Below are 16,831 nucleotides of genomic sequence, written 5' to 3'. Positions count from 1 at the left end.
AATTGTACTTGAAACTATGTTTTACTGTAACAATAGCTTAGAATTTTATGACAAATTTGGTCTTAAATCAATTTCTTTTATTAAAATTTCGATTCGAATGCGGCATTTTTTAATTAGAATTGATAGTAATTGTAAATTAAGTGTCGCTGATTTAAAATTTGACATAAAACGCATCACATTAATTTCAATAGCCAAAAAATATTCCCCATTTTAAAGCTGATACTAATTTATAATTTCCTTTTGTTACAGATACCCATATATGTTCCACTCCAACGAGAGGGATTTCATGGAAGATAACACACCAGGATGAGTCACATGTTAGTATTTGCTCATTAAAATTGTACTTGAAACTATGTTTTACTGTAACAATAGCTAAGAATTTTATGACAAATTTGGTGTTAAATCAATTTCTTTTATTAAAATTTCGATTCGAATGCGGCATTTTTTAATTAGAATTGATAGTAATTGTAAATAAGTGTCGCTGATTTAAAATTTGACATAAAACACATCACATTAATTTCAATAGCCAAAAATATTCCCCATTTTAAAGCTGATACTAATTTATAATTTCCTTTTGTTACAGATACCCATATATGTTCCACTCCAACGAGAGGGATTTCATGGAAGATAACACACCAGGATGAGTCACATGTTAGTATTTGCTCATTAAAATTGTACTTGAAACTATGTTTTACTGTAACAATAGCTTAGAATTTTATGACAAATTTGGTCTTAAATCAATTTCTTTTATTAAAATTTCGATTCTAATGCGGCATTTTTTAATTAGAATTGATAGTAATTGTAAATTAAGTGTCGCTGATTTAAAATTTGACATAAAACACATCACATTAATTTCAATAGCCAAAAAATATTCCCCATTTTAAAGCTGATACTAATTTATAATTTCCTTTTGTTACAGATACCCATATATGTTCCACTCCAACGAGAGGGATTTCATGGAAGATAACGCACCAGGATGAGTCACATGTTAGTATTTGCTCATTAAAATTGTACTTGAAACTATGTTTTAGTGTAACAATAGCTTAGAATTTTATGACAAATTTGGTCTTAAATCAATTTCTTTTATTAAAATTTCGATTTGAATGCGGCATTTTTTAATTAGAATTGATAGTAATTGTAAATTAAGTGTCGCTGATTTAAAATTTGACATAAAACACATCACATTAATTTCAATAGCCAAAAAATATTCCCCATTTTAAAGCTGATACTAATTTATAATTTCCTTTTGTTACAGATACCCATATATGTTCCACTCCAACGAGAGGGATTTCATGGAAGATAACGCACCAGGATGAGTCACATGTTAGTATTTGCTCATTAAAATTGTACTCGAAACTATGTTTTACTGTAACAATAGCTTAGAATTTTATGACAAATTTGTTTAAATCAATTTCTTTTATTAAAATTTCGATTCGAATGCGGCATTTTTTAATTAGTATTGATCGTAATTGTAAATTAAGTGTTGCTGATTTAAAATTTGACATAAAACACATCACATTAATTTCAATAGCTAAAAAATATTTCCCATTTTAAAGCTGATACTAATTTATAATTTTCTTTTGTTACAGATACCCATATATGTTCCACTCCAACGAGAGGGATTTCATGGAAGATAACGCACCAGGATGAGTCACATGTTAGTATTTGCTCATTAAAATTGTACTTGAAACTATGTTTTACTGTAACAATAGCTAAGAATTTTATGACAAATTTGGTCTTAAATCAATTTTTTTTATTAAAATTTCGATTCGAATGCGGCATTTTTTAATTAGAATTGATAGTAATTGTAAATAAGTGTCGCTGATTTAAAATTTGACATAAAACACATCACATTAATTTCAATAGCCAAAAATATTCCCCATTTTAAAGCTGATACTAATTTATAATTTCCTTTTGTTACAGATACCCATATATGTTCCACTCCAACGAGAGGGATTTCATGGAAGATAACACACCAGAATGAGTCACATGTTAGTATTTGCTCATTAAAATTGTACTTGAAACTATGTTTTACTGTAACAATAGCTTAGAATTTTATGACAAATTTGGTCTTAAATCAATTTCTTTTATTAAAATTTCGATTCGAATGCGGCATTTTTTAATTAGTATTGATCGTAATTGTAAATTAAGTGTTGATTAAAGCTGATACTAATTTATAATTTTCTTTTGTTACAGATACCCATATATGTTCCACTCCAACGAGAGGGATTTCATGGAAGATAACGCACCAGGATGAGTCACATGTTAGTATTTGCTCATTAAAATTGTACTTGAAACTATGTTTTACTGTAACAATAGCTTAGAATTTTATGACAAATTTGGTCTTAAATCAATTTCTTTTATTAAAATTTCGATTCGAATGCGGCATTTTTTAATTAGAATCGATAGTAATTGTAAATTAAGTGTCGCTGATTTAAAATTTGACATAAAACACATCATATTAATTAAAATGGCCAAAAAATATTCCCCATTTTAAAGCTGATACTAATTTATAATTTCCTTTTGTTACAGATACCCATATATGTTCCACTCCAACGAGAGGGATTTCATGGAAGATAACGCACCAGGATGAGTCACATGTTAGTATTTGCTCATTAAAATTGTACTTAAAACTATGTTTTACTGTAACAAAAGCTTAGAATTTTATGACAAATTTGGTCTTAAATCAATTTCTTTTATTAAAATTTTGATTCGAATGCGGCATTTTTTAATTAGTATTGATCGTAATTGTAAATTAAGTGTTGCTGATTTAAAATTTGACATAAAACACATCACATTAATTTCAATAGCTAAAAAATATTTCCCATTTTAAAGCTGATACTAATTTATAATTTTCTTTTGTTACAGATACCCATATATGTTCCACTCCAACGAGAGGGATTTCATGGAAGATAACGCACCAGGATGAGTCACATGTTAGTATTTGCTCATTAAAATTGTACTTGAAACTATGTTTTACTGTAACAATAGCTTAGAATTTTATGACAAATTTGGTCTTAAATCAATTTCTTTGATTAAAATTTCGATTCGAATGCGGCATTTTTTAATTAGAATTGATAGTAATTGTAAATAAGTGTCGCTGATTTAAAATTTGACATAAAACACATCACATTAATTTCAATAGCCAAAAATATTCCCCATTTTAAAGCTGATACTAATTTATAATTTCCTTTTGTTACAGATACCCATATATGTTCCACTCCAACGAGAGGGATTTCATGGAAGATAACGCACCAGGATGAGTCACATGTTAGTATTTGCTCATTAAAATTGTACTTGAAACTATGTTTTACTGTAACAATAGCTTAGAATTTTATGACAAATTTGGTCTTAAATCAATTTCTTTTATTAAAATTTCGATTCGAATGCGGCATTTTTTAATTAGTATTGAACGTAATTGTAAATTAAGTGTTGCTGATTTAAAATTTGACATAAAACACATCACATTAATTTCAATAGCTAAAAAATATTTCCCATTTTAAAGCTGATACTAATTTATAATTTCCTTTTGTTACAGATACCCATATATGTTCCACTCCGAGAGGGATTTCATGGAAAATAACGCACCAGGATGAGTCACATGTTAGTATTTGCTCATTAAAATTGTACTTGAAACTATGTTTTACTGTAACAATAGCTTAGAATTTTATGACAAATTTGGTCTTAAATCAATTTCTTTTATTAAAATTTCGATTCGAATGCGGCATTTTTTAATTAGAATTGATAGTAATTGTAAATTAAGTGTCGCTGATTTAAAATTTGACATAAAACACATCACATTAATTTCAATAGCTAAAAAATATTTCCCATTTTAAAGCTGATACTAATTTATAATTTCCTTTTGTTACAGATACCCATATATGTTCCACTCCAACGAGAGGGATTTCATGGAAGATAACGCACCAGGACGAGTCACATGTTAGTATTTGCTCATTAAAATTGTACTTGAAACTATGTTTTACTGTAACAATAGCTTAGAATTTTATGACAAATTTGGTCTTAAATCAATTTCTTTTATTAAAATTTCGATTCGAATGCGGCATTTTTTAATTAGAATTGACAGTAATTGTAAATTAAGTGTTGCTGATTTAAAATTTGACATAAAACACATCACATTAATTTCAATAGCCAAAAAATATTCCCCATTTTAAAGCTGATACTAATTTATAATTTCCTTTTAATACAGATACCCATATATGTTCCACTCCAACGAGAGGGATTTCATGGAAGATAACGCACCAGGATGAGTCACATGTTAGTATTTGCTCATTAAAATTGTACTTGAAACTATGTTTTACTGTAACGATAGCTTAGAATTTTATGACAAATTTGGTCTTAAATCAATTTCTTTAATTAAAATTTCGATTTGAATGCGGCATTTTTTAATTAGAATTGATAGTAATTGTAAATTAAGTGTCGCTGATTTAAAATTTGACATAAAACACATCACATTAATTTCAATAGCCAAAAAATATTCCCCAGTTTAAAGCTGATACTAATTTATAATTTCCTTTTGTTACAGATACCCATATATGTTCCACTCCAACGAGAGGGATTTCATGGAAGATAACGCACCAGGATGAGTCACATGTTAGTATTTGCTCATTAAAATAGTACTTGAAACTATGTTTTACTGTAACAATAGGTAAGAATTTTATGACAAATTTGTTTAAATCAATTTCTTTTATTAAAATTTCGATTCGAATGCGGCATTTTTTAATTAGAATTGATAATAATGTAAATTAAGTGTTGCTGATTTAAAATTTGACATAAAACACATCACATTAATTTCAATAGCCAAAAAATCTTTCCCATTTTAAAGCTGATACTAATTTATAATTTCCTTTTGTTACAGATACCCATATATGTTCCACTCCAACGAGAGGGATTTCATGGAAGACAACGCACCAGGATGAGTCACATGTTAGTATTTGCTCATAAAAATTGTACTTGAAACTATGTTTTACTGTAACAATAGCTTAGAATTTTATGACAAATTTGGTCTTAAATCAATTTCTTTTATTAAAATTTCGATTTGAATGCGGCATTTTTTAATTAGAATTGATAGTAATTGTAAATTAAGTGTCGCTGATTTAAAATTTGACATAAAACACATCACATTAATTTCAATAGCCAAAAAATATTCCCCATTTTAAAGCTGATACTAATTTATAATTTCCTTTTGTTACAGATACCCATATATGTTCCACTCCAACGAGAGGGATTTCATGGAAGATAACGCACCAGGATGAGTCACATGTTAGTATTTGCTCATTAAAATTGTACTCGAAACTATGTTTTACTGTAACAATAGCTTAGAATTTTATGACAAATTTGTTTAAATCAATTTCTTTTATTAAAATTTCGATTCGAATGCGGCATTTTTTAATTAGTATTGATCGTAATTGTAAATTAAGTGTTGCTGATTTAAAATTTGACATAAAACACATCACATTAATTTCAATAGCTAAAAAATATTTCCCATTTTAAAGCTGATACTAATTTATAATTTTCTTTTGTTACAGATACCCATATATGTTCCACTCCAACGAGAGGGATTTCATGGAAGATAACGCACCAGGATGAGTCACATGTTAGTATTTGCTCATTAAAATTGTACTTGAAACTATGTTTTACTGTAACAATAGCTAAGAATTTTATGACAAATTTGGTCTTAAATCAATTTCTTTTATTAAAATTTCGATTCGAATGCGGCATTTTTTAATTAGAATTGATAGTAATTGTAAATAAGTGTCGCTGATTTAAAATTTGACATAAAACACATCACATTAATTTCAATAGCCAAAAATATTCCCCATTTTAAAGCTGATACTAATTTATAATTTCCTTTTGTTACAGATACCCATATATGTTCCACTCCAACGAGAGGGATTTCATGGAAGATAACACACCAGGATGAGTCACATGTTAGTATTTGCTCATTAAAATTGTACTTGAAACTATGTTTTACTGTAACAATAGCTTAGAATTTTATGACAAATTTGGTCTTAAATCAATTTCTTTTATTAAAATTTCGATTCGAATGCGGCATTTTTTAATTAGTATTGATCGTAATTGTAAATTAAGTGTTGATTAAAGCTGATACTAATTTATAATTTTCTTTTGTTACAGATACCCATATATGTTCCACTCCAACGAGAGGGATTTCATGGAAGATAACGCACCAGGATGAGTCACATGTTAGTATTTGCTCATTAAAATTGTACTTGAAACTATGTTTTACTGTAACAATAGCTTAGAATTTTATGACAAATTTGGTCTTAAATCAATTTCTTTTATTAAAATTTCGATTCGAATGCGGCATTTTTTAATTAGAATTGATAGTAATTGTAAATTAAGTGTCGCTGATTTAAAATTTGACATAAAACACATCATATTAATTTAAATGGCCAAAAAATATTCCCCATTTTAAAGCTGATACTAATTTATAATTTCCTTTTGTTACAGATACCCATATATGTTCCACTCCAACGAGAGGGATTTCATGGAAGATAACGCACCAGGATGAGTCACATGTTAGTATTTGCTCATTAAAATTGTACTTGAAACTATGTTTTACTGTAACAATAGCTTAGAATTTTATGACAAATTTGGTCTTAAATCAATTTCTTTTATTAAAATTTTGATTTGAATGCGGCATTTTTTAATTAGTATTGATCGTAATTGTAAATTAAGTGTTGCTGATTTAAAATTTGACATAAAACACATCACATTAATTTCAATAGCTAAAAAATATTTCCCATTTTAAAGCTGATACTAATTTATAATTTTCTTTTGTTACAGATACCCATATATGTTCCACTCCAACGAGAGGGATTTCATGGAAGATAACGCACCAGGATGAGTCACATGTTAGTATTTGCTCATTAAAATTGTACTTGAAACTATGTTTTACTGTAACAATAGCTAAGAATTTTATGACAAATTTGGTGTTAAATCAATTTCTTTTATTAAAATTTCGATTCGAATGCGGCATTTTTTAATTAGAATTGATAGTAATTGTAAATAAGTGTCGCTGATTTAAAATTTGACATAAAACACATCACATTAATTTCAATAGCCAAAAATATTCCCCATTTTAAAGCTGATACTAATTTATAATTTCCTTTTGTTACAGATACCCATATATGTTCCACTCCAACGAGAGGGATTTCATGGAAGATAACACACCAGGATGAGTCACATGTTAGTATTTGCTCATTAAAATTGTACTTGAAACTATGTTTTACTGTAACAATAGCTTAGAATTTTATGACAAATTTGGTCTTAAATCAATTTCTTTTATTAAAATTTCGATTCTAATGCGGCATTTTTTAATTAGAATTGATAGTAATTGTAAATTAAGTGTCGCTGATTTAAAATTTGACATAAAACACATCACATTAATTTCAATAGCCAAAAAATATTCCCCATTTTAAAGCTGATACTAATTTATAATTTCCTTTTGTTACAGATACCCATATATGTTCCACTCCAACGAGAGGGATTTCATGGAAGATAACGCACCAGGATGAGTCACATGTTAGTATTTGCTCATTAAAATTGTACTTGAAACTATGTTTTAGTGTAACAATAGCTTAGAATTTTATGACAAATTTGGTCTTAAATCAATTTCTTTTATTAAAATTTCGATTTGAATGCGGCATTTTTTAATTAGAATTGATAGTAATTGTAAATTAAGTGTCGCTGATTTAAAATTTGACATAAAACACATCACATTAATTTCAATAGCCAAAAAATATTCCCCATTTTAAAGCTGATACTAATTTATAATTTCCTTTTGTTACAGATACCCATATATGTTCCACTCCAACGAGAGGGATTTCATGGAAGATAACGCACCAGGATGAGTCACATGTTAGTATTTGCTCATTAAAATTGTACTCGAAACTATGTTTTACTGTAACAATAGCTTAGAATTTTATGACAAATTTGTTTAAATCAATTTCTTTTATTAAAATTTCGATTCGAATGCGGCATTTTTTAATTAGTATTGATCGTAATTGTAAATTAAGTGTTGCTGATTTAAAATTTGACATAAAACACATCACATTAATTTCAATAGCTAAAAAATATTTCCCATTTTAAAGCTGATACTAATTTATAATTTTCTTTTGTTACAGATACCCATATATGTTCCACTCCAACGAGAGGGATTTCATGGAAGATAACGCACCAGGATGAGTCACATGTTAGTATTTGCTCATTAAAATTGTACTTGAAACTATGTTTTACTGTAACAATAGCTAAGAATTTTATGACAAATTTGGTCTTAAATCAATTTTTTTTATTAAAATTTCGATTCGAATGCGGCATTTTTTAATTAGAATTGATAGTAATTGTAAATAAGTGTCGCTGATTTAAAATTTGACATAAAACACATCACATTAATTTCAATAGCCAAAAATATTCCCCATTTTAAAGCTGATACTAATTTATAATTTCCTTTTGTTACAGATACCCATATATGTTCCACTCCAACGAGAGGGATTTCATGGAAGATAACACACCAGAATGAGTCACATGTTAGTATTTGCTCATTAAAATTGTACTTGAAACTATGTTTTACTGTAACAATAGCTTAGAATTTTATGACAAATTTGGTCTTAAATCAATTTCTTTTATTAAAATTTCGATTCGAATGCGGCATTTTTTAATTAGTATTGATCGTAATTGTAAATTAAGTGTTGATTAAAGCTGATACTAATTTATAATTTTCTTTTGTTACAGATACCCATATATGTTCCACTCCAACGAGAGGGATTTCATGGCAGATAACGCACCAGGATGAGTCACATGTTAGTATTTGCTCATAAAAATTGTACTTGAAACTATGTTTTACTGTAACAATAGCTTAGAATTTTATGACAAATTTGGTCTTAAATCAATTTCTTTTATTAAAATTTCGATTCGAATGCGGCATTTTTTAATTAGAATTGATAGTAATTGTAAATTAAGTGTCGCTGATTTAAAATTTGACATAAAACACATCACATTAATTTTAATAGTAAAAAAATATTCCCCATTTTAAAGCTGATACTAATTTATAATTTCCTTTTGTTACAGATACCCATATATGTTCCACTCCAACGAGAGGGATTTCATGGAAGATAACGCACCAGGATGAGTCACTTGTTAGTATTTGCTCATTAAAATTGTACTTGAAACTATGTTTTACTGTAACAATAGCTTAGAATTTTATGACAAATTTGGTCTTAAATCAATTTCTTTTATTAAAATTTCGATTCGAATGCTGCATTTTTTAATTAGAATTGATAGTAATTGTAAATTAAGTGTCGCTGATTTAAAATTTGACATAAAACACATCACATTAATTTTAATAGTAAAAAAATTTTCCCCATTTTGAAGCTGAAACTAATTTATAATTTCCTTTTGTTACAGATACCCATATATGTTCCACTCCAACGAGAGGGATTTCATGGAAGATAACGCACCAGGATGAGTCACATGTTAGTATTTGCTCATTAAAATTGTACTTGAAACTATGTTTTACTGTAACAATAGCTTAGAATTTTATGACAAATTTGGTTTTAAATCAATTTCTTTTATTAAAATTTCGATTCGAATGCGGCATTTTTTAATTAGAATTGATAGTAATTGTAAATTAAGTGTCGCTGATTTAAAATTTGACATAAAACACATCACATTAATTTCAATAGCCAAAAAATATTCCCCATTTTAAAGCTGATACTAATTTATAATTTCCTTTTGTTACAGATACCCATATATGTTCCACTCCAACGAGAGGGATTTCATGGAAGATAACGCACCAGGATGAGTCACATGTTAGTATTTGCTCATTAAAATTGTACTTGAAACTATGTTTTACTGTAACAATAGCTTAGAATTTTATGACAAATTTGGTCTTAAATCAATTTCTTTTATTAAAATTTCGATTCGAATGCGGCATTTTTTAATTAGAATTGATAGTAATTGTAAATTAAGTGTTGCTGATTTAAAATTTGACATAAAACACATCACATTAATTTCAATAGCCAAAAAATATTCCCCATTTTAAAGCTGATACTAATTTATAATTTCCTTTTGTTACAGATACCCATATATGTTCCACTCCAACGAGAGGGATTTCATGGAAGATAACGCACCAGGATGAGTCACATGTTAGTATTTGCTCATTAAAATTGTATTTGAAACTATGTTTTACTGTAACAATAGCTTAGAATTTTATGACAAATTTGGTCTTAAATCAATTTCTTTTATTAAAATTTCGATTCAAATGCGACATTTTTTAATTAGAATTGATAGTAATTGTAAATTAAGTGTCACTGATTTAAAATTTGACATAAAACACATCACATTAATTTCAATAGCCAAAAAATATTCCCCATTTTAAAGCTGATACTAATTTATAATTTCCTTTTGTTACAGATACCCATATATGTTCCACTCCAACGAGAGGGATTTCATGGAAGATAACGCACCAGGATGAGTCACATGTTAGTATTTGCTCATTAAAATTGTATTTGAAACTATGTTTTACTGTAACAATAGCTTAGAATTTTATGACAAATTTGGTCTTAAATCAATTTCTTTTATATATAAATTTCGATTCGAATGCGGCATTTTTTAATTAGAATTGATAGTAATTGTAAATTAAGTGTCGCTGAGCTGATTTAAAATTTGACATAAAACACATCACATTAATTTTAATAGTAAAAAAATATTCCCCATTTGAAAGCTGAAACTAATTTATAATTTCCTTTTGTTACAGATACCCATATATGTTCCACTCCAACGAGAGGGATTTCATGGAAGATAACGCACCAGGATGAGTCACATGTTAGTATTTGCTCATTAAAATTGTACTTGAAACTATGTTTTACTGTAACAATAGCTTAGAATTTTATGACAAATTTTGTCTTAAATCAATTTCTTTTATTAAAATTTCGATTCGAATGCGGCATTTTTTAATTAGAATTGATAGTAATTGTAAATTAAGTGTCGCTGATTTAAAATTTGACATAAAACACATCACATTAATTTCAATAGCCAAAAAATATTCCCCATTTTAAAGCTGATACTAATTTATAATTTCCTTTTGTTACAGATACCCATATATGTTCCACTCCAACGAGAGGGATTTCATGGAAGATAACGCACCAGGATGAGTCACATGTTAGTATTTGCTCATTAAAATTGTATTTGATAAAATTGAGAATGGAAATGGGGAATGTGTCAAAGAGACAACAACCCGACCAAATAAAAAACAACAGCAGAGGGTCACCAACAGGTCTTCAATGTAGCGAGAAATTCCTGCACCCGGAGGCGTCCTTCAGCTGGCCCCTAAACAAATATATACTAGTCCAGTGATAATGAACGCCATACTAATTTCCAAATTGTACACAAGAAACTAAAATTAAAATAATACAAGACTAACAAAGGCCAGAGGCTCCTGACTTGGGACAGGCGCAAAATGCGGCGGGGTTAAACATGTTTGTGAGATCTCAACCCTCCCCCTATACCTCTAACCAATGTACTAAAGTAAACGCATAACAATACGCACATTAAAATTCAGTTCAAGAGAAGTCCGAGTCTGATGTCAGAAGATGTAACCAAAGAAAATAAACAAAATGACAAATTTGGTCTTAAATCAATTTCTTTTATTAAAATTTCGATTCGAATGCGGCATTTTTTAATTAGAATTGATAGTAATTGTAAATTAAGTGTCGCTGATTTAAAATTTGACATAAAACACATCACATTAATTTCAATAGCCAAAAAATATTCCCCATTTTAAAGCTGATACTAATTTATAATTTCCTTTTGTTACAGATACCCATATATGTTCCACTCCAACGAGAGGGATTTCATGGAAGATAAAGCACCAGGATGAGTCACATGTGAGTATTTGCTCATTAAAATTGTACTTGAAACTATGTTTACTGTAAGGATAGCTTAGAATTTTATGACAAATTTGGTCTTAAATCAATTTCTTTTATTAAAATTTGGATTCGAATGCTGCATTTTTTAATTAGAATTGATAGTAATTGTAAATTAAGTGTCGCTGATTTAAAATTTGACATAAAACACATCACATTAATTTCAATAGCCAAAAAATATTCCCATTTTAAAGCTGATACTAATTTATAATTTCCTTTTGTTACAGATACCCATATATGTTCCACTCCAACGAGAGGGATTTCATGGAAGATAAAGCACCAGGATGAGTCACATGTGAGTATTTGCTCATTAAAATTGTACTTGAAACTATGTTTACTGTAACGATAGCTTAGAATTTTATGACAAATTTGGTCTTAAATCAATTTCTTTTATTAAAATTTTGATTCGAATGCGGCATTTTTTAATTAGAATTGATAGTAATTGTAAATTAAGTGTCGCTGATTTAAAATTTGACATAAAACACATCACATTAATTTCAATAGCCAAAAAATATTCCCCATTTTAAAGCTGATACTAATTTATAATTTCCTTTTGTTACAGATACCCATATATGTTCCACTCCAACGAGAGGGATTTCATGGAAGATAACGCACCAGGATGAGTCACATGTTAGTATTTGCTCATTAAAATTGTACTTGAAACTATGTTTTACTGTAACAATAGCTTAGAATTTTATGACAAATTTGGTCTTAAATCAATTTCTTTTATTAAAATTTCGATTTGAGTGCGACATTTTTTAATTAGAATTGATAGTAATTGTAAATTAAGTGTCGCTAATTTAAAATTTGACATAAAACACATCACATTAATTTCAATAGCCAAAAAATATTCCCCATTTTAAAGCTGATACTAATTTATAATTTCCTTTTGTTACAGATACCCATATATGTTCCACTCCAACGAGAGGGATTTCATGGAAGATAATGCACCAGGATGAGTCACATGTTAGTATTTGCTCATTAAAATTGTACTTGAAACTATGTTTTACTGTAACAATAGCTTAGAATTTTATGACAAATTTGGTCTTAAATCAATTTCTTTTATTAAAATTTGGATTCGAATGCTGCATTTTTTAATTAGAATTGATAGTAATTGTAAATTAAGTGTCGCTGATTTAAAATTTGACATAAAACACATCACATTAATTTCAATAGCCAAAAAATATTCCCCATTTTAAAGCTGATACTAATTTATAATTTCCTTTTGTTACAGATACCCATATATGTTCCACTCCAACGAGAGGGATTTCATGGAAGATAAAGCACCAGGATGAGTCACATGTGAGTATTTGCTCATTAAAATTGTACTTGAAACTATGTTTACTGTAACGATAGCTTAGAATTTTATGACAAATTTGGTCTTAAATCAATTTCTTTTATTAAAATTTTGATTCGAATGCGGCATTTTTTAATTAGAATTGATAGTAATTGTAAATTAAGTGTCGCTAATTTAAAATTTGACATAAAACACATCACATTAATTTCAATAGCCAAAAAATATTCCCCATTTTAAAGCTGATACTAATTTATAATTTCCTTTTGTTACAGATACCCATATATGTTCCACTCCAACGAGAGGGATTTCATGGAAGATAACACACCAGGATGAGTCACATGTTAGTATTTGCTCATTAAAATTGTACTTGAAACTATGTTTTACTGTAACAATAGCTTAGAATTTTATGACAAATTTGGTCTTAAATCAATTTCTTTGATTAAAATTTCGATTCGAATGCGGCATTTTTTAATTAGAATTGATAGTAATTGTAAATTAAGTGTTGCTGATTTCAAATTTGACATAAAACACATCACATTAATTTCAATAGCCAAAAAATATTCCTCATTTTAAAGCCGATACTAATTTATAATTTCCTTTTGTTACAGATACCCATATATGTTCCACTCCAACGAGAAGGATTTCATGGAAGATAACGCACCAGGATGAGTCACATGTTAGTATTTTCTCATTAAAATTGTATTTGAAACTATGTTTTACTGTAACAATAGCTTAGAATTTTATGACAAATTTGGTCTTAAATCAATTTCTTTTATATATAAATTTCGATTCGAATGCTGCATTTTTTAATTAGAATTGATAGTAATTGTAAATTAAGTGTCGCTGATTTAAAATTTGACATAAAACACATCACATTAATTTCAATAGCCAAAAAATATTCCCATTTTAAAGCTGATACTAATTTATAATTTCCTTTTGTTACAGATACCCATATATGTTCCACTCCAACGAGAGGGATTTCATGGAAGATAAAGCACCAGGATGAGTCACATGTGAGTATTTGCTCATTAAAATTGTACTTGAAACTATGTTTACTGTAACGATAGCTTAGAATTTTATGACAAATTTGGTCTTAAATCAATTTCTTTTATTAAAATTTTGATTCGAATGCGGCATTTTTTAATTAGAATTGATAGTAATTGTAAATTAAGTGTCGCTGATTTAAAATTTGACATAAAACACATCACATTAATTTCAATAGCCAAAAAATATTCCCCATTTTAAAGCTGATACTAATTTATAATTTCCTTTTGTTACAGATACCCATATATGTTCCACTCCAACGAGAGGGATTTCATGGAAGATAACGCACCAGGATGAGTCACATGTTAGTATTTGCTCATTAAAATTGTACTTGAAACTATGTTTTACTGTAACAATAGCTTAGAATTTTATGACAAATTTGGTCTTAAATCAATTTCTTTTATTAAAATTTCGATTTGAGTGCGACATTTTTTAATTAGAATTGATAGTAATTGTAAATTAAGTGTCGCTAATTTAAAATTTGACATAAAACACATCACATTAATTTCAATAGCCAAAAAATATTCCCCATTTTAAAGCTGATACTAATTTATAATTTCCTTTTGTTACAGATACCCATATATGTTCCACTCCAACGAGAGGGATTTCATGGAAGATAATGCACCAGGATGAGTCACATGTTAGTATTTGCTCATTAAAATTGTACTTGAAACTATGTTTTACTGTAACAATAGCTTAGAATTTTATGACAAATTTGGTCTTAAATCAATTTCTTTTATTAAAATTTGGATTCGAATGCTGCATTTTTTAATTAGAATTGATAGTAATTGTAAATTAAGTGTCGCTGATTTAAAATTTGACATAAAACACATCACATTAATTTCAATAGCCAAAAAATATTCCCCATTTTAAAGCTGATACTAATTTATAATTTCCTTTTGTTACAGATACCCATATATGTTCCACTCCAACGAGAGGGATTTCATGGAAGATAAAGCACCAGGATGAGTCACATGTGAGTATTTGCTCATTAAAATTGTACTTGAAACTATGTTTACTGTAACGATAGCTTAGAATTTTATGACAAATTTGGTCTTAAATCAATTTCTTTTATTAAAATTTTGATTCGAATGCGGCATTTTTTAATTAGAATTGATAGTAATTGTAAATTAAGTGTCGCTAATTTAAAATTTGACATAAAACACATCACATTAATTTCAATAGCCAAAAAATATTCCCCATTTTAAAGCTGATACTAATTTATAATTTCCTTTTGTTACAGATACCCATATATGTTCCACTCCAACGAGAGGGATTTCATGGAAGATAACACACCAGGATGAGTCACATGTTAGTATTTGCTCATTAAAATTGTACTTGAAACTATGTTTTACTGTAACAATAGCTTAGAATTTTATGACAAATTTGGTCTTAAATCAATTTCTTTGATTAAAATTTCGATTCGAATGCGGCATTTTTTAATTAGAATTGATAGTAATTGTAAATTAAGTGTTGCTGATTTCAAATTTGACATAAAACACATCACATTAATTTCAATAGCCAAAAAATATTCCTCATTTTAAAGCCGATACTAATTTATAATTTCCTTTTGTTACAGATACCCATATATGTTCCACTCCAACGAGAAGGATTTCATGGAAGATAACGCACCAGGATGAGTCACATGTTAGTATTTTCTCATTAAAATTGTATTTGAAACTATGTTTTACTGTAACAATAGCTTAGAATTTTATGACAAATTTGGTCTTAAATCAATTTCTTTTATATATAAATTTCGATTCGAATGCTGCATTTTTTAATTAGAATTGATAGTAATTGTAAATTAAGTGTCGCTGATTTCAAATTTGACATAAAACACATCACATTAATTTCAATAGCCAAAAAATATTCCCCATTTTAAAGCCGATACTAATTTATAATTTCCTTTTGTTACAGATACCCATATATGTTCCACTCCAACGAGAGGGATTTCATGGAAGATAACGCACCAGGATGAGTCACATGTTAGTATTTGCTCATTAAAATTGTACTTGAAACTATGTTTTACTGTAACAATAGCTTAGAATTTTATGACAAATTTGGTCTTAAATCGATCAATTTCTTTTATTAAAATTTCGATTCGAATGTGGCATTTTTTAATTAGAATTGATAGTAATTGTAAATTAAGTGTTGCTGATTTCAAATTTGACATAAAACACATCACATTAATTTCAATAGCCAAAAAATATTCCCCATTTTAAAGCCGATACTAATTTATAATTTCCTTTTGTTACAGATACCCATATATGTTCCACTCCAACGAGAGGGATTTCATGGAAGATAAAGCACCAGGATGATTCACATGTGAGTATTTGCTCATTAAAATTGTACTTGAAACTATGTTTACTGTAACGATAGCTTAGAATTTTATGACAAATTTGGTCTTAAATCAATTTCTTTTATTAAAATTTTGATTCGAATGCGGCATTTTTTAATTAGAATTGATAGTAATTGTAAATTAAGTGTCGCTAATTTAAAATTTGACATAAAACACATCACATTAATT

The 16,831-nt window shown here is 28.1% G+C and overlaps 2 long non-coding RNA genes across 6 annotated transcripts; both read left to right on the top strand.

Annotated features, from left to right (window-relative positions):
- The first annotated feature begins 581 nt into the window (after window positions 1–581).
- On the top strand, window positions 582–6,052 carry LOC143049988 (uncharacterized). Of its 2 annotated transcripts, none has more exons than XR_012970387.1 (3): window positions 582–651; window positions 4,877–4,944; window positions 5,881–6,052. It is a non-coding gene; the product is annotated as an uncharacterized LOC143049988 (long non-coding RNA). The 2 variants fall into 2 exon arrangements; XR_012970388.1 differs by lacking the exon at window positions 4,877–4,944 and adding an exon at window positions 3,539–3,603.
- Window positions 6,053–7,157: 1,105 nt separating this feature from the next.
- LOC143049029 (uncharacterized) lies at window positions 7,158–15,951 on the top strand. Of its 4 annotated transcripts, XR_012970009.1 has the most exons (9): window positions 11,685–11,924; window positions 12,191–12,258; window positions 12,862–12,929; window positions 13,198–13,265; window positions 13,533–13,600; window positions 14,877–14,944; window positions 15,213–15,280; window positions 15,548–15,615; window positions 15,884–15,951. It is a non-coding gene; the product is annotated as an uncharacterized LOC143049029 (long non-coding RNA). The 4 variants fall into 4 exon arrangements; XR_012970010.1 differs by lacking the exons at window positions 11,685–11,924; window positions 12,191–12,258 and adding an exon at window positions 7,158–7,227; XR_012970008.1 differs by lacking the exon at window positions 11,685–11,924 and having other exon boundaries at window positions 12,184–12,258.
- Window positions 15,952–16,831: the final 880 nt, after the last annotated feature.

This window comes from Mytilus galloprovincialis, chromosome 10, assembly GCF_965363235.1.
Source record: "Mytilus galloprovincialis chromosome 10, xbMytGall1.hap1.1, whole genome shotgun sequence".
In the NCBI taxonomy this organism is placed as follows: domain Eukaryota; kingdom Metazoa; phylum Mollusca; class Bivalvia; order Mytilida; family Mytilidae; genus Mytilus; species Mytilus galloprovincialis.
The sequence above is the reverse complement of the archived record's forward strand: the minus strand, read 5'-3'. Positions and strand labels throughout refer to the sequence as shown.